The sequence below is a fragment of the Salmo salar genome, unplaced genomic scaffold (assembly GCF_965601325.2).
Source record: "Salmo salar unplaced genomic scaffold, fSalSal1 ptg000432l, whole genome shotgun sequence".
NCBI lineage: Eukaryota > Metazoa > Chordata > Actinopteri > Salmoniformes > Salmonidae > Salmo > Salmo salar.
This window is the reverse complement of record NW_027675387.1, coordinates 1,916,976-1,941,906: the sequence shown is the minus strand read 5'-3', so window position 1 is coordinate 1,941,906 and position 24,931 is coordinate 1,916,976. Positions and strand designations below refer to the sequence as shown.

General features: G+C 44.6%; 1 protein-coding gene and 2 pseudogenes across 2 annotated transcripts in view; 1 reads left to right on the top strand and 2 right to left on the bottom strand.

Annotated features, from left to right (window-relative positions):
* Positions 1-24,931, bottom strand: part of LOC145876087 (cell adhesion molecule CEACAM6) — a 222,577-nt gene that overhangs the window by 57,272 nt on the left and 140,374 nt on the right. The window lies entirely within an intron of this gene.
* On the bottom strand, positions 4,883-5,924 carry LOC106574392 (ladderlectin pseudogene; annotated as a pseudogene). Its single transcript, XR_014391403.1, has one exon. The product of XR_014391403.1 is annotated as a ladderlectin pseudogene (transcript).
* Positions 17,916-18,899, top strand: LOC145876096 (ladderlectin pseudogene; annotated as a pseudogene).

The window sequence follows — 24,931 nt, the reverse complement described above, 5'->3', positions numbered from 1 at the left end:
TTGAGACAATTGAGACATGGATTGTGTGTGTGTCATTCGGACTGTGAATGGGCAAGATAAAATACACTACAAAAGTATGTGGACACATGCTCATAGAACATCTCAATCCAAAATCATGGGCTTTGACATGGAGTTGGTTCCCCCATTTGCTGCTAGATGTTGGAACATTGCTGCGGAGACTTTCTTCCATTCAGCCACAAACATTATTGATGTTGGGCACTGATGTTGGGCAATTAGGCCTGGCTCGCAGTCAGTGTTCCAATTCATCCCAAATGTGTTCAATGGGGTTGAGGTGGGTTGAGGTTTGCAGGCCAGTCAAGTTCTTCCACGTCGATCTTGACAAACCATTTCTGTATTGACCTTGCTTTATGCACAGGGGCATTATCATGCTGAAACAGGAAAGGGCCTTCCCCAAACTGTTGCCACAAAGCACAGAATCGTCTAGAATGCCATTGAATACTGTAGCTTTAAGATTTCCCTTCATTGAAACTAAGGGGCCTAGCCCGAAACTGAAAAACAGCCCAAGATCCTTATTCCTCCTTCACCAAACTTTACATTTGGCACTATGCTTTGGGGTAGCGTTCTCCTGGCATCCACCAAACCCAGATTCGTCCGTCGGACTGCCAGATTGTGAAACGTGATTAATCACTCCAGAATACATGTTTCACTGCTCCAGAGTCCAATGGCGGCAAGATTTACACCACTCCAGCCGACACTTTGATTTGCAGTGATTTTTGGCTTGTGTGTGGGTTCTCTACCATGGAAACCAATTTCATGAAGCTCCCGACTAACAGTTCTTCTGCTGACGTTGTTTCCAGAGACCGTTTGAAACTCAGCAGTGAGTGTTGCAACTGAGAATGCTTTTTTATGTGCTACGCGCTTCAGCACTCAGTGGTCCCGTTCTCTGAGCTTGTGTGGCCTACCACTTCGCGGCTGAGCCGTTGTTGCTCCTAGACGTTTCCACTTCACTATAACAGCACTTACAGTTGACCAGGGCAGCTCTAGCAGGGCAGACATTTGACAAACTGACTTGTTGGAAAGGTGGCATCCTATGACGGTGCCAAGTTGAAAATCACTGAGCTCTTCAGTACTGCCATTCTGCTGCCAATGTTTGTCTATGGAGATTGCATGGCTGTGTGCTCAATTTTATAGACCTGTCAGCAACGTGTGTCTGAAATTGCTGAATCCACTACTTTGAAGGGGTTTTCACATACTTTTGTATATATCGTGTATTTAAGTTCCTTTGAACGGGGTATGGTAGTAGGTGCCAGGCACACTGGTTTGTGTCAAGAACTGCAACGCTGCTGGGTTTTTGACGCTCAACCGTTACCCGTGTGTATCAATAATGGTCCACCACCCAAAGGACATCCAGCCAACTTGACAACTGTGGGAAGCATTGGAGTCAACATGGGCCAGCATCCCTGTGGAACGCTTTCGACACCTTGTAGAGTCCAATGCCCCAACGAATTGAGACTGTTCTGAGTGCAAAAGGGTGGGTGGGGGCAACTCAATATTAGGAAGGTGTTGTTAATTTTTCGTACACTCAGTAGAAACAGAATTAGTATAATACAGTCAGGAAGACAGAGAGGTGATCTAGTTACTCAGTAGGAACAGAATTAGTATAATACAGTCAGGAAGACAGAGAGGTGAATTATCTATCTACTGCCCGTCTTATTTATCGATGGACCGTTTCTTCTTCTCTCAGTTGTGGTGTGCCGTGCGAACCCCGGAGAGCGCCCACAAGGGACTCATGACCCCACAAACCCCCAAAATACAGCCTCATCGGCACCCTCTCTAACTCGCCAGACTGTGCTGAGCACTTCCAGTGCCCCACTGGCTCCCTTATGAACTGGGGTCACCGCTGCATGGCGTGGTAGGGCCTGGCAAAACCACTGGCGGGCGCTGCCTGCCTGTGGAGGCTGCATTGAGGAGGAGGAGGAGGAGGAAGAGATCCTCCAACTAATCATCTACAGTTTTTTTAACCTGTTAGGGCTAGGGGGCAGCATTGACACGGCTGGATAAAAAACATACCCGATTTAATCTGGTTACCACTCCTACTCAGTAACTAGAATATGCATATACTTATTACATATGGATAGAAAACACCCTAAATTTTCTAAAACTGTTTGAATGGTGTCTGTGAGTATAACAGAACTCAAATGGCAGGTCAAAACCTGAGAGATTCCTTTACAGGAAGTGGCCTGTCTGACCATTTCTGGAACTTCTTTGCCATCTCTATCATTTACTAAGGATCTCTGCTCTAACGTGACACTTCCCACGTCGTCCATAGGCTCTCATAGCCCGGGAAAAAAGAGAATGTCGTCATTCCAGCCCCAGGCTGAAACACATTATCGCCTTTCTCAAGTGGCCCATCAAGAGACACTAGCTTATGCGCGTGACCCCGACCGCCCCCGCCTTTGGGATTTTTTCCTCTGTTTGCCGAAAAGGAGATTCCCTGTCGGAATTTTATCGCTTTTCTACGAGAAAAATGACGTAAAAATTGATTTTAAACAGTGGTTGCCATGCTTCGACGTACGGCAATGGAATACTTTGAATTTTATTGTCAGGAATTGCGCCAAGCGCGCGACACTTCTTTACTATTTCGGATAGTGTCTGGAACGCACGAACAAAACGCCGCTATTCGGATATAACGATGGATTATTTTGGACCAAACCAACATTTGTTATTGAAGTAGACGTCCTGGGTGTGCATTCTGACGAAGACAACAAAAGGTAATGACATTTTTATAATAGTAAATATGATTATGGTGAGTGCTAAACTTGCCGGGTGTCTAAATAGCGAGCCCGTGATGCCTGGGCTATCTACTGAGAATATTGCAAAATGTGCTTTCACCAAAAAGCTATTTTAAAATCGGACATATCGAGTGCATAGAGGAGGTCTGTATCTATAATTCTTAAAATAATTGTTATGCTTTTTGTGAACGTTTATCGTGAGTAATTTAGTAAAATGTTAGCGAATTCCCCGTAAGTTTGCGGGGGGTATGCTAGTTCTGAACGTCACATGCTAATGTAAAAAGCTGGTTTTTGATATAAATATGAACTTGATTGAACAAAACATGCATGTATTGTATAACATAATGTCCTAGGGTTGTCATCTGATGAAGATCATCAAAGGTGAGTGCTGCATTTAGCTGTCTTCTGGGTTTTGGTGACATTATATGCTGGCTTGAAAAATGGGTGTCTGATTATTTCTGGCTTGGTACTCTGCTGACATAATCTAATGTTTTGCTTTCGTTGTAAAGCCTTTTTGAAATCGGACAGTGTGGTTAGATTAACGAGAGTCTTATCTTTAAATGGCTGTAAAATAGTCATATGTTTGAGAAATTGAAGTAATATGATTTTGAAGATTTTGAAAATCGCGCCACAGGATGGCAGTGGCTGTTACGTAGGTGGGACGAATTCGTCCCGCCGGTCCCATAGAGGTTAATCTAGTAATCAGAAGGGGCCCTTATACAGTCGGTGGGGCTATATGTACATAAGGATACCCATGTCACATCTGCTCCCACTATGCCCTCTGGTATTCATCCGGTGTCATCCTAACCTGCAGTTCTCCCCCTGTATACTCTCTCTCTCTCTCTCTCTCTCTCTCTCTCTCTCTCTCTCTCTCTCTCTCTCTCTCTCTCTCTCTCTCTCTCTCTCTCTCTCTCTCTCTCTGTGTATGGTTGGAGACAGGTGTGCTGGAGTCAGAACAGATCCCTATCAGCTGCAAATCATCCCATAATCAAGACCTCTACATATACTCATTCCTGCCACCTCCACTCTGCCAGACTGTAATCTCTGCTCAGTCAGTTGTTATTCTAGCTAGCCTAGCCTTTTGTCAGTTCTCAAGATCCTGTTGCCCTGCTGTGCTTGTTTCCCTGCCTTACACTGTTTTCCTGCCTTACACTGTTTTGTCCTCTCGTTGCAGTACCGCTCTGGCTCCTGTCTCCTGTACCACATCTCACCACCCAAACACCTTGCTTTGGACTTCACTCACCACCACCACCTTGGATTCCCCTCAGGACCTGTTTACCCTGCTCAACTCAGTCAACTACAACCTCACTCTACACTTCGGGTTTCTCTGCAACTCATCTGAGCTATCCCGGTTCTGCACTCCATATCTCTCTGTGTACAATAAACATTCATCCCTGCTTCTGCATCTGAGTCCGCTCTTGGGTTCCCCTGTGTTTGCTCCGCGTAACACCCTCCTCCTAAAGCCCTACTGGCTGTCACGTTGTTGTGTGAGGAACTCTCTGTCCCTGTGACTCCGCCTTTTCATTCTTTTCTGCTTTTTAATCTCAGAGCTTCTTCAGTCCTTCATTCAGGGGAGAAATAGAATAACACTCTCTCTCTCTCTCTCTCTCTCTCTTCTCTCTCTCTCTCTCTCTCTCTCTCTCTCTCTCTCTCTCTCTGTGGACACATTCCCTGTCACATTTCTCAGCCTCATGGATTAGCCTCAGATATGAAAGACAGTGAATGGCAACACTTTACAATAAGGTTACATTAGTTAATGCATTAGTTAACCTGAATAAATAAATCATTCATTTAATATCTACTAAGTATTTATTCATTGTATGCATGTTTACTAAGCCATAAAAAAATGCATTAATACATTATTAAATAAAGCTGATAATTCATGTTAGTTAATAGTGATATAACTTTAATTTCCTGCATCTAAACCATTCAGAAACAAATGGTCTGTTAGGAAGAGAGTTACTCATTCATAATTAACAGCATGATAAGGTTTTATCATGTATTATTTTTAGTGATGCAGGTTCATGTCATTTAGAGATTGTCTTTATTCTAGTTTAAAAATAACTTACCATTGACTAACTGATGCCATGACAACTTGAAAAGCAATAGCAAATGAAGAAAACAATCTGTTCAGAGTATGTAATTTATCTTTAATTTGAAAAGCAGGATCATCAACATCATACAGTTTCATCACAAGTTTACCTAATGTTAGTTAACCTGAAAGGTTAGCCTACCTAAACAGTAGCTAGCTAACAGCAGATCATGACTTAGTATAAAAGTCTGCACTGAACTTCAAAGGCTGTTTTTTCAGTAGCTACATGTTTGCTGTTTGCTGTCTCTTGTAAATTCCTCTGTCATTATTTCTAACTGTTAGATATGGCTCGTTGGCTAATCATTAGATAGGTGGATAGCTTTTTTGTGAATACATGTTTTATTTGTCATGTTGGTGAGCTGCAGTGAGTGACAGATCTTGGTTTGAGTATTGAAGTGTAGACTGTTGACCCCTGGAGGTGGGAGTTGAAGTGGCTGGGTCATTTCCTAGCCTACATTCTTCTGGAACAGATAGATACAAACTTCCACTCACAGGGCACATCAAACCAGAGCTTCTCACTTGCAGCGTTCATCTGCAGACAGTCCTCTCCTTCTCCAGCGTTATTGGGCTCACCAGTGTTCCAGTGAGTGTAGTCAAATCTGGACCCATCTGACCACATCCATAAGCCCTCCTTGACTGCATCAAAACCTCCAACCCAGGTGTCAGGTAGGTGGCCATTGGTGTCCTTTGTCAGTGCTTGCATGAACTGGTACTCTAAAAGGTTACGCACAGATGCTAGGTTTCCACCAAGTGCCAAACAGTTTTGCTCCGAATCTGCCCATGACTGCTGAATGCTGACAAACTTTAAACAGCGTGATCCATATGGGTGCCAGTCTGAGGGACATGAACTTTCCTTTGTCCCCTCCTGCACTGCTGCTACCTGAGCCTCAACAGGAGGAGTCTGTTCCACCTCAGTCTTCAGTAAGGGTTCTAAACCAAGGAGCAGGGTCAGGTTGGCATCGCCCAGTGCAATGGCAGCACTCAGAAGCAGAAGGATGGCCAACTTCTCCATGGTAATCTTTTCCTGTCAGAGAAGGAATCACAGGTGGTAGTCTGTAGGTTCTGTTCAGCTTGAGATAGAGGAACACTTTTATACGTGCAGGTCACCAAGCCACAAGGACGAAGTACAAAAACATATATTTACACTGATTCCAATGTACCAAAAAAACATGTTGACACTAATTCCACATCCTATTGGGAAATGTATCCTAATCCTTGTGGCAAATATACACTGAGTGTACAAAACATTAAGGTCACCTGCTCTTTCCATGACCTAGACTGACCAGGTGAATCCACTTTAATCAGTGTATATAAATGGGAGGAGACAGGTTAAAAAATTATTTTGGAGCCTTGAGACAACTGAGAGATGGATTGTGTGTGTGTCATTCAGAGGGTGAAGACAATAGATTTAAGTGCCTTTGAACGGGGTATGATAGGTGCCAGATGCACCTGTTCGTGTCAAGAACTGCAACGCTGCTGGGTTTTCACGCTCAACAGTTTCTGGTGTGTACTAAACATTAAGAACAACTTCCTAATATTGAGGTGCAGCTCCTCCCACCGAATACGAAGAATCAACATGAAAATAAGGTTGTCTAGGCAACAACAAAAACCTTTAAGCAGCAAAAACTACAATTAATAAATACAGATGTATAAATACAAATGAATGAAATTGAAAAAAGCATTTAAACCCGGCCGGGCCCCCAAGAAAGAATTCAAATGTGAAAGATTAGCAGTAGAAGTTGGAAGTTTACTACATACACCTTAGCCAAATAAATTTAAACTAAGTTTTTAACAATTCCTGACATTTAATCCTAGTAAAAATGCCCTGTCTTAGGTCAGCTAGGATCACCACTTTATTTTAAGAATGTGAAATGTCAGAATAATAGTAGAGAGAATGATTTAGAAAGGGCATAGACAGGGCTCTAGACGAACATAGACAGGGCTCTAACTCCTCTAGCTCCACAATGAGATAGGGTGCAGGCCAGGCAGCAGGCTGTTAGCCAGCCTGCCAGCTTAGTGGAGTCTGCCACCAGCACAGTCAGTGTAGTCAGCTCAGCTATCCCCATTGAGACCGTGTCTGTGCCCCGACCTAGGTTGGGCAAAATTAAACATGGCGGTGTTCGCCTTAGCAATCTCACTAGTATAAAGACCTCCTCCATCCATGCCATTACTGAAAGAGATTGGGATACCTCACATTTCAAAATAGGACTACTTAATGTTAGATTCCTCACTTCCAAGGCAGTTATAGTCAATGAACTAATCACTGATCATAATCTTGATGTGATTGGCCTGACTGAAACATGGCTTAAGCCTGATGAATTTACTGTGTTAATGAGGCCTCACCTCCTGGTTACATTAGTGACCATATCCCCCGCGCATCCCGCAAAGGCGGAGGTGTTGCTAACATTTACGATAGCAAATTTCAATTTACAAAAAAACAAAAAACAACGTTTTCGTCTTTTGAGCTTCTAGTCATGAAATCTATGCAGCCTACTCACTCACTTTTAATAGCTACTGTTTACAGGCCTCCTGGGCCATATGCAGTGTTCCTCACTGAGTTCCCTGAATTCCTATCGGATCTTGTAGTCATAGCAGATAATATTCAAATTTTTGGTGACTTTAATATTCACATGCAGGTATATCAGCAGGTACATCTCACTGGTCATCCCCAAAGCCAACACCTCCTTTGGCCGCCTTTCCTTGCAGTTCTCTGCTGCCAGTGACTGGAACGAATTGCAAAAATCGCTGAAGCTGGAGACTTACATTTCCCTCACTAACTTTAAACATCAGCTATCTGAGCAGCTTACCGATCGCTGCAGCTGTACATAGTCCATCTGTAAATAGCCCAGCCAATCTACCTACCTCATCCCCATATTGTTTTATTTACTTTCTTGCTCTTTTGCACACCAGTATCACTACTTACTCACCTTCATCTGCTCATCATCATCTGCTCATCTATCCCTCCAGTGTTAAGCTGCTAAATTGTAATTACTCTGCTACTATGGCCTATTTATTGCCTTACCTCCTCATGCCATTTGCACACACTGTATATAGACTTTCCTTTTTTCTATTGTGTTATTGACTGTACGCTTGTTTATTCCATGTGTAACTCTGTGTTGTTGTTTCTGTTGCACTGCTTTGCTTTATCTTGTAATAAAGTAATAAAGCCTCTCTTGAAAAAGCCAAACCTTGACCCAGAAAATATAAAAGACTATCGGCCTATATCGAATCTCCCATTCCTCTCAAATTTTTTTGAAAAAGCTGTTGTGCAGCAACTCACTGCCTTCCTGAAGACAAACAATGTATACGAAATGCTTCAGTCTGGTTTTAGACCCCATCATAGCACTGAGACTGCACCTGTGAAGGTGGTAAATGACCTTTTAATGGCGTCAGACCGAGGCTCTGCATCAGTCCTCGTGCTCCTAGACCTTAGTGCTGCTTTTGATACCATTGATCACCACATTCTTTTGGAGAGATTGGAAACCCAAATTGGTCTACACGGACAAGTTCCGGCCTGGTTTAGATCTTATCTGTCGGAAAGATATCAGTTTGTCTCTGTGGATGGTTTGTCCTCTGACAAATCAACTGTACATTTCGGTGTTCCTCAAGGTTCCGTTTCAGGACCATTATTGTTTTAACTATATATTTTACCTCTTGGGGATGTCATTCGAAAACATAATGTTAACTTTCACTACTATGCGGATGACACACAGCTGTACATTTCGATGAAACATGGTGAAGCCCCAAAATTGTCCTCGCTGGAAGCCTGCGTTTCAGACATAAGGAAGTGGATGGCTGCAAACTTTCTACTTTTAAACTCGGACAAAACAGAGATGCTTGTTCTAGGTCCCAAGAAACAAAGAGATCTTCTGTTGAATCTGACAATTAATCTTGATGGTTGTACAGTCGTCTCAAATAAAACTGTGAAGGACCTCGGCGTTACTCTGGACCCTGATCTCTCTTTTGACGAACATATCAAGACTGTTTCAAGGACAGCTTCTTTCCATTTATGTAACATTGCAAAAATCAGAAATGTTCTGTCCAAAAATGATGCAGAAAAATTTATCCATGCTTTTGTTACTTCTAGGTTGGACTACTGCAATGCTCTACTTTCCGGCTACCCGGATAAAGCACTAAATAAACTTCAGTTAGTGCTGAATACGGCTGCTAGAATCCTGACTAAACCCAACATTTTTATCATATTACTCCAGTGCTAGCCTCCCTACACTGGCTTCCTGTTAAGGCAAGTGCTGATTTCAATGTTTTACTGCTAACCTACAAAGCATTACATGGGCTTGCTCCTACCTATCTTTCCGATTTGGTCCTTCCCTACATACCTACACGTACGCTATGGTCACAAGACGCAGGCCTCCTAATTGTCCCTAGAATTTCTAAGCAAACAGCTGGAAGCAGGGCTTTCTCCTATAGAGCTCCATTTTTATGGAATGGTCTGCCTACCCATGTGAGAGATGCAGACTCGGTCTCAACCTTTAAGTCTTTACTGAAGACTCATCTCTTCAGTAGGTCCTATGATTGAGTGTAGTCTGGCCCAGGAGTGTGAAGGTGAACGGAAAGGCTCTGGAGCAACGAACCGCCCTTGCTGTCTCTGCCTGGCCGGTTCCCCTCTCTCCACTGGGATTCTCTGCCTCTATCCCTATTACAGGGGCTGAGTCACTGGCTTACTGGTTTTCTTCCATGCAGTCCGTAGGAGGGGTGCGTCACTTGAGTGGGTTGAGTCACTGACGTGGTCTTCCTGTCTGGGTTGGCGCCCCCCTTGGGTTGTGCCGTGGAGGAGATCTTTGTGGGCTATACTTGGCCTTGTCTCAGGATGGTAAGTTGGTGGGTGAAGATATCCCTCTAGTGGTGTGGGGGCTGTGCTTTGGCAAAGTGGGTGGAGTTATATACTGCCTGTTTGGCCCTGTCCGGGGGTATCATCGGATGGGGCCACAGTGTCTCCTGACCCCTCCTGTCTCAGCCTCCAGTATTTGTGCTGCAGTAGTTTATGTGTCGGGGGGCTAGTGTCAGTCTGTTATATCTGGAGTATTTCTCCTGTCTTATCCGGTGTCCTGTGTGAATTTAAGTATGCTCTCTCTAATTCTCTCTTTCTCTCTTTCTTTCTCTCTCTCGGAGGACCTGAGCCCTAGGACAATGCCTCAGGACTACCTGGCCTGATGACTCCTTGCTGTCCCCAGTCCACCTGGCCGTGCTGCTGCTCCAGTTTCAACTGTTCTGCCTGCGGCTATGGAACCCTGACCTGTTCACCGGACGTGCGACCTGTCCCAGACCTGCTGATTTCAACTCTCTAGAGACAGCAGAAGCGGTAGAGATACTCTGAATGATCGGCTATGAAAAGCCAACTGACATTTACTCCTGAGGTGCTGACTTGTTGCACCCTCGACAACTACTATGATTATTATTATTTGACCCTGCTGGTCATTTATGAACATTTGAACATCTTGGCCATGTTCTGTTATAATCTCCACCCGGCACAGCCAGCAGAGGACTGACCACCCCTCATAGCCTGGTTCTTCTCTAGGTTTCTTCCTAGGTTTTGGCCTTTCTAGGGAGTTTTTCCTAGCCACCGTGCTTCTACACCTGCATTGCTGCATTGTAACTGAGTCAGGTAATCACTAAATGAAATATCCAAAATACAGTATATTATTTTATTGTTTTGTTTTTTAAAGAAATGTATTGAAATGTATTCTTTAGGATGTCTATTTATAGTAATTTTTTCCTTTGAATTAAAGAGCCGTTGTATTGAACACTGTGATGTTTAACAGTGAGAACGGCAGGTCAACTTACTAAATGAAATGAGAGTTTGACTGTGTGATAATAGGTTGCTTCTTGTGTAAATATTTTCTATATTATTTTATTAACTGTAATTGAATTTTACCTTAACCATTGTCAACGTACAGTTCCAAGACTGTATGTTTAGCATTGGTATTGCTATCATTTTATTATACGGATTTAAATTGAAAATAAGTGATACAAAATTGTATCACATTACATTTTTTGTCATCTTTGAATATGTTTATATGTTTATTATCTTCAAATAATGTGACCCCAGTGGCCATAGGAGGACCAGGACCGGACTCTATGCATCATTTCTTTTGCTTTCGTGGTCAGTCTTTTCATTGTTAGCTGTTGTCTGGGCCCTTAGAGAAGTGACAACAACATTTACATTTTACATTTTAGTCATTTAGCAGACGCTCTTATCCAGAGCGACTTACAGTAGTGAATGCATACATTTCATACATTTTTTATTTTTTTCTGTGCTGGCCCCCCGTGGGAATCGAACCCACAACCCTGGCGTTGCAAACACCATGCTCTACCAACTGAGCTACAGCTAACTGAGCTACAGCTATATAACAATACAACTGAAGTATACAACACCAGCATAGTCCCACGGTGGGACTTAAATAACAGCCGCTCCAGCTCAAGCCAATGGCTCAGGATGGGAGTCCAGGTAATAATAGCTGCCCCGTTGTTTAAGAAGACAGAGATGGATGCAGCGGCGTGATGATTGTCCTCTTTGTACATATGAAGAGTGTACTTCTGTATAACTGTTTCATTGTTTAAGAACACGGAGATTGATGCATCGGCGTGATGATTGTCCTCTTTGTACAGATGAAGAGTGTACTTCTGTAGAACTGTTTTCATTGTTTAATGATTCCCTGTTTTGCACCATGTGAAGGTAAAACACTCAGTGGCTCAACAGAAGCCATTTACACAGATAATGTACTAGTGTAAGAAAAATCCCCCCAATGCTTTAGGTTTTGCTTAGATTATGGCATTATTGACTATGAATTATTACTCACATGCTTACTTGTAATTTTGTATTAGGTTGAGATTAGTCTCAAAACTGTGGAATATAGTGGTAAAATTACAAACTCTATTATGCACATCATTTATATAAACCTTAAATCTAAACATTTCCACTGTCTGTTTCTCTCATGTAAGAAGAAGCCAGTGTTTTCCCTCTCTTGTTTCTGAGTAACTTAGTCACGTGGCCAAAGACAAAAGGGCCGTCTGAGAGTGACCAGTTTTTTGGTCCATCCTGTTCTTTCCCTATCTTTCAAGGGTACAGCTGTGTGGAGATATGAAGACAACAGAGGCTAGCTTGAGCAGCAGCGACAATTCTATCAGCAGAAAGAAGTAAGAAAACTGGCATTATCACTTGTTTGTACGCTCTGCCCCCACCATGATCTCACACACCTGCTAAACTCCCATAGAGACAAAAGAGGTTGTATTTTCCTATAAAGGCTGAGACCCAACTCTTGTTTGTTGGGCTTTTGACTGTTGCACCTGTTGTGCGATTATTATTAACCAGCTCCCTTTCATGCAAATCTTATTTTATTTTAAATAGTTGTTTCGAGGAATCTACTGTCTCTCTCCTCCTTTCTGGTTAGAATTTCCACGACAACTTCCTGTGAAGCAACGGAGAAAGAAAAGGAGAGATTCGTCTATATGGCTCCATCTCAAATGATACCCTTTGACACCCCATAGGTCACTACTATTTACCAGAGCCACATAGTACTATGTGTTTACTATATAGGGAATGCAGTACGGAAGCAGTGGTGCTCTCTTGTGGATGACTTATGTGGCTCTGTAAGTCATTTGGGAAATAGAATTGTAACTAAATATACAGCCTTATACAACGCAGGGATTTTTCTGCCACAGAAACCCTTGGGGGGGCTGCCTAAAATTATTTTTGGGACGCTTAAGTCCAAACTGTAATTTTATTTATAATAAAGTATGTAAAAAAGACAATGGACCTACAAGCATGTATGTTTTAGTAATATAATATTTGTGAAATTCCAAAAAGAATGAATTTAACAGTATTGATATTGTTTTTAAGTTTGAGCAAAATAACACAGCACTTGCCATGGCAAAATGCATAGAATTGCAGGAAATTAACTTTAAAACTGCAAAAATGCATCTTGGCTCCATGCAAATTTGCATGGAAATTGTCTTAAAAATGGCGATAAAAAAAAACACAAATATGGCAGCCTTTATAAATTCAGCTGTGCCGACTGCGCCAAATGCCGCGCCCTACCACGCCCCCCTGTCCCACCCACCACCCTTAGCCCCGTTTTGATCCAGAAAAAAACCCTGCAATGTTCAATCACAGTGAAGTTTCTGCACTACTTGTGAGGTCACAGCCAAGTTTTTTGCACTTCCTGCGAGGTCACAGAGGCAGATGAGCACTTCCTGTGAGGTTACAGTGCTTTCAGTGAGAGCCCTCAGTCATTAGAGGTTCTGAATTGAATTGTAAACAGGGTACACAGTGAGGACTGCGACGGCCCCCTACCAAGTCCAGCAAACAATAAATAAAACGTGCCTTTGTGCCCCACGGGTGAGTAGGGTGGGGGGATGTGACGGTGTTTGGACGATGAGGAAATATACCATCCCCTAACACTGGAATTACACACACATCAACAGACAGCAACGTTTCTCTCCACACGATTCCCTCTTGCTCACCTGGGATCTGTCCTGCTCTACTCACAAACCACAAGTAATCCAGCGTCATGTACAAAGAAAAGATTACTAGATGAAAAAATACATTAGATGATTAGTTGGAGGTTCTCTTCCTCCTCCTCCTCCTCCTCTTGGTTCTCCATGCAGCCTCCACAGGCAGGCAGCGCCCTCCAGTGGGTCTGCCAGGCCCTACCACGACACGCAGCAGTGACCCCAGTTCATAAGGGAGCCAGTGGGTCTGCCAGGCCCTACCACGACACGCAGCGGTGACCCCAGTTCATAAGGGAGCCAGTGGGTCTGCCAGGCCCTACCACGACACGCAGCGTTGACCCCAGTTCATAAGGGAGCCAGTGGGTCTGCCAGGCCCTACCATGACACGCAGCGGTGACCCCAGTTCATAAGGGAGCCAGTGGGTCTGCCAGGCCCTACCACGACACGCAGCGGTGACCCCAGTTCATAAGGGAGCCAGTGGGGCACTGGAAGTGCTCAGCAAAGTCTGGCGAGTTGGAGAGGGTGCCGATGAGGCTGTATTTTGGGGGAGGTAGTGGGGTCACGAGTCCCTCCGGGGTTCGCACGGCACACCAGAACTGAGAGAAGAAGAAACGGTCCACCGATAAATAAGACAGGCAGTAGCTAGATCATTCACATCCCTGTCTTCTTGACTGTATTATACTAATTCTGTTTCTACTTAGTGTACAAAAAATTAACAATACCTTCCTAATATTGAGTTACCCCCGCTCCTCCTTTTGCACTCAGAACAGTCTCAATTCGTTGGGTCATGGACACTACAAGGTGTGGAAAGCGATCCATAGGGATGCTGCGCCCATGTTGACTCCAATGCTTCCCCACAGTTGTGGCAGGTTGACTGGATGTCCTTTGGGTGGTGGACCAGTCTTGATACACACTGGAAACTGTTGAGTGTGAAAAAACCCAGCAGCGTTGCAGTTCTTGACACAAATCAGTGCGCCTGGCACCTATTACCATAACCCCGTTCAAAGGAACTTAAATACACTATATATACAAATAGTATGTGAACACCCCTTCAAATTTGTGGATTCAGCAATTTCAGACACCTGTTGCTGACAGGTCTATAAAATTGAGCACACAGCCATGCAATCTCCATAGACAAACATAGGCAGTAGAAAGGCCTTACTGAAGAGCTCAGTGATTTTCAACGTGGCACTGTCATAGGATGCCACATTTCCAACAAGTCATTTCACGAAATTTCTGCCCTGCTAGAGGTACCCCCCCCCCCCCCCCCCCCACCGATCAACTGTAAGTGCTGTTATTGTGAAGTGGAAACGTCTAGGAGCAACAACGGCAGAGATCGATGTGGAAGAAGTTGACTGGTCTGCACAGAGCCCTGACCTCAACCCCATTGAACACCTTCGGGATGAATCTGAAAGCCGACTGCGAGCCAGGACCTAATCGCCCCAACATCAGTGACCCGACCTCACTAATGCTCTTGTGGCTGAATGGAACCAAGTCCCCCCGTAGCAATGTACCAACATCTAGGAGCAAAGTGGGGGACCAACTCCATGTCAATGCCCATGATTTTGGAATGAGATGTTCGATGAGCACGTGTCCACATACTTTTGTAGTGTATTTCGATCTTGCCCATTCACACTCTGAATGACACACACACACACAATCCATGTCTCAATTGTCTCAAGCATTTTGTTTTACCTGTCTCCTCCCCTTCTTCATCTACACTGATTGAAGTGGATTTATTAACAAGTGACATCAATAAGGGATCGAAGCTTTCACTTGGTCAGTCTGTCATGGAAAGAGGTGTTCATAATGTTTTGTCCACTCAGTGTATGACAGGATTGGATGTTTATATATATATTTTTTAAATGATTTTAGTCATTTAGCAGACACTCTTATTCAGAGTGACTTACAGGAGAAATTACGGTTAAGTGCCTTGCTTAAGGGCACACCGGCATGGTTTTTCACCTAGTCGGCTCGGGGATTCGAACCGCTCTTAACCGCTAGGCTACCTGCCACCCTATGCATGCAATGTCAATGTTGTTTGACTTGTTTGTGTATCAGCACATTGACCTAGTCTCACTGCAACACTGCGTCCATGTTGCTTGACACAGACGTTTTCAAAGAACCTTTAGTCAAGGTGAGCTTCGCTCCCACTCAGTCTGTCTTATCAGACTTCCTGGTCTAACTGATTAACTTAATACTCAAACCTTATTGGCCGTTGAAAAGATTCAGTGGAACTCCCAGGGAGGGTTGGGGCACGTCTTTCAAACTTCCAAAATATTTGATTTTATTTGACTTTTTTTTTATTAGAACATTCAAAAGTACAACAGTAAGGCTACAATTTATACGATGACATTAACCTGTTAGGGCTAGGGGGCAGTATTTACACGGCCGGATAAAAAACGTACCCGATTTAATCTGGTTACTACTCCTACCCAGTAACTAGAATATGCATATACGTATTATATATGGATAGAAAACACCCTAAAGTTTCCAAAACTGTTTGAATGGTGTCTGTGAGTATAACAGAACTCATTTGGCAGGCAAAACCCTGAGACATTTTCTGACAGGAAGTGGATACCTGATGTGTTGTATTACCTTTAAACCTATGCCATTGAAAAACACAGGGGCTGAGGAATATTTTGGCACTTCCTATTGCTTCCACTAGATGTCACCAGCCTTTACAAAGTGTTTTGAGTCTTCTGGAGGGAGATCTGACCGAACAAGAGCCATGGAACGATGATGGCCCATTAGACACCTGGCGCGCGAGTTCATGTTGGGTACCCTCGTTCCAATACGTTATAAAAGAGAATGCATTCGTCCACCTTGAATATTATTCATGTTCTGGTTAACCTGTTAGGGCTAGGGGGCAGTATTTGCACGGCTGGATAAAAAAAATGTACCCGATTTAATCTGGTTACTAATCCTACCCAGTAACTAGAATATGCATATACTTATTATATATGGATAGAAAACACTCTAAAGTTTCTAAAACTGTTTGAATGGTGTCTGTGAGTATAACATAACTCATTTGGCAGGCAAAACCCTGAGACATTTTCTGACAGGAAGTGGATACCTGATGTGTTGTATTATCTTTAAACCTATGCCATTGAAAAACACAGGGGCTGAGGAATATTTTGGCACTTCCTATTGCTTCCACTAGATGTCACCAGCCTTTACAAAGTGTTTTGAGTCTTCTGGAGGGAGATCTGACCGAACAAGAGCCATGGAACGATGATGGCCCATTAGACACCTGGCGCGCGAGTTCATGTTGGGTACCCTCGTTCCAATACGTTATAAAAGAGAATGCATTCGTCCACCTTGAATATTATTCATGTTCTGGTTAACCTGTTAGGGCTAGGGGGCAGTATTTGCACGGCTGGATAAAAAAAATGTACCCGATTTAATCTGGTTACTAATCCTACCCAGTAACTAGAATATGCATATACTTATTATATATGGATAGAAAACACTCTAAAGTTTCTAAAACTGTTTGAATGGTGTTTGTGAGTATAACAGAACTCATTTGGCAGGCAAAACCCTGAGACATTTTCTGACAGGAAGTGGATACCTGATGTGTTGTATTACCTTTAAACCTATCCCATTGAAAAACACAGGGGCTGAGGAATATTTTGGCACTTCCTATTGCTTCCACTAGATGTCACCAGCCTTTACAAAGTGTTTTGAGTCTTCTGGAGGGAGATCTGACCGAACAAGAGCCATGGAACGATGATGGCCCATTAGACACCTGGCGCGCGAGTTCATGTTGGGTACCCTCGTTCCAATACGTTATAAAAGAGTATGCATTCGTCCACCTTGAATATTATTCATGTTCTGGTTAAAAAAGGCCCTAATGATTTATGCTATACAACGTTTGACATGTTTGAACGAACGTAAATATATTTTTTCCCCTCGTTCATGATGAGAAGTCCGGCTGGCTTAGATCATGTGCTAACAAGACGGAGATTTTTGGACATAAATGATGAGCTTTTTTGAACAAAACTACATTCGTTATGGACCTGTGATACCTGGAAGTGACATCTGATGAAGAGAATCAAAGGTAATGGATTATTTACATAGGATTTTCGATTTTAGATCTCCCCAACATGACGTCTAGTCTGTATCCCAACGCGTATTTTTCTGGGCGCAGTGCTCAGATTATTGCAAAGTGTGATTTCCCAGTAAGGTTATTTTCAAATCTGGCAAGTTGATTGCGTTCAAGAGATGTAAATCTATAATTCTTTAAATCTATTGTCTCCCCTCTGAATGGCAACACACACAATCCATCTCTCAGTTGTCTCAAGGCCCTTAAATCTATTGTCTCCCCCTCTGAATGGCAACACACACAATCCATCTCTCAGTTGTCTCAAGGCTCCAAAATCATTGAACCTGTCTCCTCTCATTAATCTACACTGATTGAAGTGGATTTAACAAGTGACATCAATAAGGGATCACAGCTTTCACCTGGATTCACCTGGTCAGTCTAGGTCATGGAAAGAGCAGGTGACCTTAATGTTTTGTACACTCAGTGTATATTTGCCACAAGGATTACGAAACATTTCCTATTAGGATGTGGAATCGGTGTCAACATGTTTTTTTGGGGGGTAATTTTGGAATCAGTGTCAGCATGTTTTTTGTACATTGTCCTTGTGGCTTGGTGAGCCACAAGTATTTATTTATTTGTGTTTGTGTGTTCTTGGCTTTTGAATGGTTTCAAATAGGATCACACCACATGCATGGTTATAGTTTGTGGGCTGGTATAGGGCTGTGTGTGTAAGTAGTGGAACTAGGTGCATCACCTGACTAAAGATGTCAGAAGGTTTCTGTAATGTACTCTATATTTGGCAGAAGGATGAGGCTACATTTCCCAATAGGATCTAGATTCAGAGTAAACATGTTTTTTGGTACTTCGTCCTTGTGGCTTGATGAGCTACACGTATAAAAGCGTTCCTCTTTCTCAAGCTGAACAGAACCTACAGACTACCACCTGTGATTCCTTCTCTGACAGGAAAATATTACCATGGAGAAGTTGGCCATCCTTCTGCTTCTGAGTGCTGCCATTGCACTGGGCGACACAAACCTGACCCAGCTCCTTGGTTTAGAACCCTTACTGAAGACTGAGGAGGAACAGACTGCTCCTGTTGAGGCTCAGGTAGCAGCAGTGCAGGAGGGGACAAAGGAAAGTTCATGTCCTTCAGACTGGGACACATATGGATCACGCTGTTTCAAGTTTGTCAGCATTCAGCAGTCATGGGCAGATTCGGAGCAAAACTGTTTGGCACTTGGTGGAAACCTAGCATCCGTGCATAACCTTTTAGAGTACCAGTTCATGCAAGCACTGACAAAGGATACCAATGGCATACCTGACACCTGGGTTGGAGGTTTTGATGCAGTCAAGGAGGGCTTATGGATGTGGTCAGATGGGTCCAGATTTGACTACACTAACTGGAACACTGGTGAGCCCAATAACGCTGGAGAAGGAGAGGACTGTCTGCAGATGAACGCTGCAAGTGAGAAGCTCTGGTACGACATGCCCTGTGAGTGGAAGTTTGCATCGCTCTGTTGCAGAAGATTGTAGGCTAGGAAATGACACCAAGATCTGTCACTCACTGCAGCTCACCAACATGACAAATAAAACATGTATTCACAAAAAAAGCTTTCCACCTATCTAATGATTAGCTAACGAGCCATATCTAACAGTTAGAAATAATGACAGAGGAATTTACAAGAGACAGCAAACAGCAAACATGTAGCTACTGAAAAAACTGCCTTTGAAGTTCAGTGCAGACTTTTATACTAAGTCATGATCTGCTGTTAGCTAGCTACTGTTTAGGTAGGCTAACCTTTCAGGTTAACTAACATTAGGTAAACTTGTGATGAAACTGTGTGATGTTGATGATCCTGCTTTTCAAATTAAAGATAAATGACATACTCTGAACAGATTGTTTTCTTCATTTGCTATTGCTTTTCAAGTTGTCATGGCATCAGTTAGTCAATGGTAAGTTGTTTTTAAACTAGAATAAAGACAATCTCTCAATGACATGAACCTGCATCACTAAAAATAATACATGATAAAACCTTATCATGCTGTTAATTATGAATGAGTAACTCTCTTCCTAACAGACCATTTGTTTCTGAATGGTTTAGATGCAGGAAATTAAAGTTATATAACTATTAACTAACATGAATTATCAGCTTTTTCAAATAATGTATTAATGCATTTATGGCTTAGTAAACACACACAATGAATAAATACTTAGTAGATATTAAATGAATGATTTATTTATTCAGGTTAACTAATGTAACCTTATTGTAAAGTGTTACCATTCCCTGTCTTTCATATCTGAGGCTAAATCCATGAGGCTAAGAAATGTGACAGGGAATGTGTCCACAGAGAGAGAGAGAGAGGGAGAGAGAGAGTGTTATTCTATTTCTCCCCTGAATGAAGGACTGAAGATGCTCTGAGATTAAAAGGCAGAAAAGAATGAAAAGGCGGAGTCACAGGGACGGAGAGTCCCTCACACAACAATGTGACAGCCAGTAGGGCTTTAGGAGGAGGGAGATATGAGGAGGAAGCTGCTTCTATTGGGCAATTGTCGGAGGAAATTCATTTGTGACACCAGCTTATATTAAAATTATACTTCACTTTATTTGCACCTACTACGCTTAAGGCGAGGTTAGCGTATACTGTAGGCTCACTGGTCAACAAGAGCAGGAAAGGACAGGGGACAGCAGAGAAGTACAAGTTGAAGAAAGTGCAGTGTCAGAGACACAAATGAAATAAAAACATCTGCTTTTCTCCATACCGTCATGACAGTAGCAGATATTTCAAAACGTTAAAAACAAATAATTTAAATGACTCTTTATACACAATTCCATTAGAAGCATCAAACTCATAGCTATAAGGCGTTTGGATATGAAGCTTACGTCATGCTTCAGATTGATAGTGAAGTCAGCCTTGAGTGGGTCCTCTCTCACTTTGTTTGTGAGCCTCGAACATCAGACCACTGTCTATTAGAATTTGCAGTTAGAACTGAATAAAAGTATTATTACTTTCCCTAGACCACTAGGAATGTTGATGATGTAATGAAATAAACAGATAACAAAAGGTTTTGTCCAGCAGAACACATTATTGCTTGGATGTAGTTGCTATTCAGGTTTCTAAAGAGCACTAGGAAAAAAACAAGGTCTGTGTTAGAGGTGAATACTGTAGGTGTCATAGGATAGGCTTAAAGGACGACAGATGGAGACGGGGGTTAAAGGACGACAGATGGAGACGAGGGTTAAAGGATGACAGATGGAGACGAGGCTTAAAGGACGACAGATGGAGACGGGGCTTAAAGGACCACAGATGGAGACGGGGCTTAAAGGACGACAGATGGAGACGGGGCTTAAAGGAGAACAGATGGAGACGGGGGTTAAAGGACCACAGATGGAGACGAGGGTTAAAGGACCACAGATGGAGACGAGGCTTAAAGGACCACAGATGGAGACGAGGGTTAAAGGACGACAGATGGAGACGAGGGTTAAAGGACCACAGATGGAGACGGGGCTTAAAGGAGAACAGATGGAGACGGGGCTTAAAGGAGAACAGATGGAGACGGGGCTTAAAGGAGAACAGATGGAGACGAGGCTTAAAGGACGACAGATGGAGACGAGGCTTAAAGGACGACAGATGGAGACGGGGGTTAAAGGACGACAGATGGAGACGAGGGTTAAAGGACCACAGATGGAGACGGGGCTTAAAGGACGACAGATGGAGACGGGGGTTAAAGGACCACAGATGGAGACGAGGCTTAAAGGACGACAGATGGAGACGGGGGTTAAAGGACCACAGATGGAGACGAGTGTTAAAGGACGACAGATGGAGACGAGGGTTAAAGGACCACAGATGGAGACGAGGCTTAAAGGACGACAGATGGAGACGAGGGTTAAAGGACGACAGATGGAGACGAGGGTTAAAGGACGACAGATGGAGACGAGGGTTAAAGGACGACAGATGGAGACGAGGGTTAAAGGACGACAGATGGAGACGAGGGTTAAAGGACGACAGATGGAGACGAGGGTTAAAGGACGACAGATGGAGACGAGGCTTAAAGGACGACAGATGGAGACGGGGCTTAAAGGACGACAGATGGAGACGAGGGTTAAAGGATGACAGATGGAGACGAGGGTTAAAGGACCACAGATGGAGACGAGGGATAAAGGATGACAGATGGAGACGAGGGTTAAAGGACGACAGATGGAGACGGGGGTTAAAGGACGACAGATGGAGACGAGGGTTAAAGGACCACAGATGGAGACGGGGCTTAAAGGACGACAGATGGAGACGGGGGTTAAAGGACCACAGATGGAGACGAGGCTTAAAGGACGACAGATGGAGACGGGGGTTAAAGGACCACAGATGGAGACGAGTGTTAAAGGACGACAGATGGAGACGAGGGTTAAAGGACCACAGATGGAGACGAGGCTTAAAGGACGACAGATGGAGACGGGGGTTAAAGGACGACAGATGGAGACGAGGGTTAAAGGACGACAGATGGAGACGAGGGTTAAAGGACGACAGATGGAGACGAGGGTTAAAGGACGACAGATGGAGACGAGGGGTAAAGGACGACAGATGGAGACGAGGGTTAAAGGACGACAGATGGAGACGAGGCTTAAAGGACGACAGATGGAGACGGGGCTTAAAGGACGACAGATGGAGACGAGGGTTAAAGGATGACAGATGGAGACGAGGGTTAAAGGACCACAGATGGAGACGAGGGATAAAGGATGACAGATGGAGACGAGGGTTAAAGGACGACAGATGGAGACGGGGGTTAAAGGACGACAGATGGAGACGGGGCTTAAAGGACCACAGATGGAGACGGGGGTTAAAGGACGACATATGGAGACGGGGGTTAAAGGACCACAGATGGAGACGAGGCTTAAAGGACGACAGATGGAGACGGGGGTTAAAGGACCACAGATGGAGACGAGGCTTAAAGGACGACAGATGGAGACGGGGGTTAAAGGACCACAGATGGAGACGAGGGTTAAAGGATGACAGATGGAGACGAGGCTTAAAGGACGACAGATGGAGACGAGGGTTAAAGGACCACAGATGGAGAAGAGGGTTAAAGGACGACAGATGGAGACGAGGGTTAAAGGACGACAGATGGAGACAAGGGTTAAAGGACCACAGATGGAGACGAGGGTTAAAGGACGACAGATGGAGACGAGGGTTAAAGGACCACAGATGGAGACGAGGGTTAAAGGACGACAGATGGAGACGGGGCTTAAAGGACGACAGATGGAGACGGGGGTTAAAGGACCACAGATGGAGACGAGGGTTAAAGGACGACAGATGGAGACGAGGGTTAAAGGAACACAGATGGAGACGAGGGTTAAAGGACGACAGATGGAGACGAGGGTTAAAGGACCACAGATGGAGACGGGGGTTAAAGGATGACAGATGGAGACGGGGCTTAAAGGATGACAGATGGAGACAAGGCTTAAAGGACGACAGATGGAGACGGGGGTTAAAGGACCACAGATGGAGACGGGGGTTAAAGGACCACAGATGGAGACGGGGGTTAAAGGACCACAGATGGAGACGGGGGTTAAAGGACCACAGATGGAGACGGGGGTTAAAGGACCACAGATGGAGACGGGGGTTAAAGGACCACAGATGGAGACGAGGGTTAAAGGACCACAGATGGAGACGAGGGTTAAAGGACGACAGATGGAGACGGGGCTTAAAGGACGACAGATGGAGACGGGGGTTAAAGGACCACAGATGGAGACGAGGCTTAATGGACGACAGATGGAGACGGGGCTTAAAGGACGACAGATGGAGACGAGGGTTAAAGGACCACAGATGGAGACGAGGGTTAAAGGACGACAGATGGAGACGAGGGTTAAAGGACGACAGATGGAGACGGGGCTTAAAGGACGACAGATGGAGACGAGGGTTAAAGGACGACAGATGGAGACGAGGGTTAAAGGACCACAGATGGAGACGAGGCTTAAAGGACGACAGATGGAGACGGGGGTTAAAGGACGACAGATGGAGACGGGGGTTAAAGGACCACAGATGGAGACGGGGCTTAAAGGACGACAGATGGAGACGGGGGTTAAAGGACCACAGATGGAGACGAGGGTTAAAGGATGACAGATGGAGACGGGGCTTAAAGGACGACAGATGGAGACGGGGGTTAAAGGACCACAGATGGAGACGGGGCTTAAAGGACGACAGATGGAGACGGGGGTTAAAGGACGACAGATGGAGACGAGGGTTAAAGGACCACAGATGGAGACGAGGGTTAAAGGACGACAGATGGAGACGGGGGTTAAAGGACGACAGATGGAGACGAGGGTTAAAGGACGACAGATGGAGACGAGGGTTAAAGGACCACAGATGGAGACGAGGGTTAAAGGACGACAGATGGAGACGGGGGTTAAAGGACGACAGATGGAGACGGGGCTTAAAGGATGACAGATGGAGACAAGGCTTAAAGGACGACAGATGGAGACGGGGGTTAAAGGACCACAGATGGAGACGGGGGTTAAAGGACCACAGATGGAGACGGGGATTAAAGGACCACAGATGGAGACGGGGGTTAAAGGACCACAGATGGAGACGGGGGTTAAAGGACCACAGATGGAGACGGGGGTTAAAGGACCACAGATGGAGACGAGGGTTAAAGGACCACAGATGGAGACGAGGGTTAAAGGACGACAGATGGAGACGGGGCTTAAAGGACGACAGATGGAGACGGGGGTTAAAGGACCACAGATGGAGACGAGGCTTAAAGGACGACAGATGGAGACGGGGCTTAAAGGACGACAGATGGAGACGAGGGTTAAAGGACCACAGATGGAGACGAGGGTTAAAGGACGACAGATGGAGACGAGGGTTAAAGGACGACAGATGGAGACGGGGCTTAAAGGACGACAGATGGAGACGAGGGTTAAAGGACGACAGATGGAGACGAGGGTTAAAGGACCACAGATGGAGACGAGGCTTAAAGGACGACAGATGGAGACGGGGGTTAAAGGACGACAGATGGAGACGGGGGTTAAAGGACCACAGATGGAGACGGGGCTTAAAGGACGACAGATGGAGACGGGGGTTAAAGGACCACAGATGGAGACGAGGGTTAAAGGATGACAGATGGAGACGGGGCTTAAAGGACGACAGATGGAGACGGGGGTTAAAGGACCACAGATGGAGACGGGGCTTAAAGGACGACAGATGGAGACGGGGGTTAAAGGACGACAGATGGAGACGAGGGTTAAAGGACCACAGATGGAGACGAGGGTTAAAGGACGACAGATGGAGACGGGGGTTAAAGGACGACAGATGGAGACGAGGGTTAAAGGACGACAGATGGAGACGAGGGTTAAAGGACCACAGATGGAGACGAGGGTTAAAGGACGACAGATGGAGACGAGGCTTAAAGGACGACAGATGGAGACGGGGGTTAAAGGACCACAGATGGAGACGAGGCTTAAAGGACGACAGATGGAGACGGGGGTTAAAGGACCACAGATGGAGACGAGGCTTAAAGGACGACAGATGGAGACGGGGGTTAAAGGACCACAGATGGAGACGAGGCTTAAAGGACGACAG